This window comes from Seriola lalandi, unplaced genomic scaffold (assembly GCF_002814215.2).
Source record: "Seriola lalandi dorsalis isolate HSWRI2012SDOR001 ecotype SW California unplaced genomic scaffold, Sedor1 jcf7180001973021, whole genome shotgun sequence".
Classification (NCBI taxonomy): Eukaryota; Metazoa; Chordata; class Actinopteri; order Carangiformes; family Carangidae; genus Seriola; species Seriola lalandi.
This window is the reverse complement of record NW_019443689.1, coordinates 1-437: the sequence shown is the minus strand read 5'-3', so window position 1 is coordinate 437 and position 437 is coordinate 1. Positions and strand designations below refer to the sequence as shown.

The window sequence follows — 437 nt, the reverse complement described above, 5'->3', positions numbered from 1 at the left end:
ACATTTCTCCCTCAAAGAAAGAGCAAAAGCAGACATTAGAGCACGCAATTCCTTTTTTCCGTTACCTCATAGGCCACGCCCACTCTTTTCAGAGACTCTAGTGGACACCAAGCTTGGCGCAAACATAACTTCGGAGCTCAAACTCCTCAAGAGTCATCATCATGAAGAGAGCTGATTTTCCTTGACGTAATGATCAGGGGAGAGCGCGAACGCAGTCCCCCACTACCAGAAATTATGCAGTCGAGATTCCCACATTTGGGGAAATCGCAAAGGTCAGCACAGCCGGGGTGCAATGGCTGAGCCTCGCCCTGGGTGAACCACCTTCTTGATCATGGTATCTCCCCTGCCAGGTAAGTATGAGTTGGAAGTGTCTGAGAAGGGGGCTCCTTCCCAGGCACAGCTCTCTGGCTGATGGTGCCCAAAATGCATGATACCAG

General features: G+C 50.8%; 1 non-coding gene across 1 annotated transcript; it reads right to left on the bottom strand.

Annotated features, from left to right (window-relative positions):
• Nucleotides 1–194: 194 nt before the first annotated feature.
• LOC111651420 (U1 spliceosomal RNA) lies at nt 195–358 on the bottom strand. Its single transcript, XR_002760510.1, has one exon. It is a non-coding gene; the product is annotated as a U1 spliceosomal RNA (small nuclear RNA).
• Nucleotides 359–437: the final 79 nt, after the last annotated feature.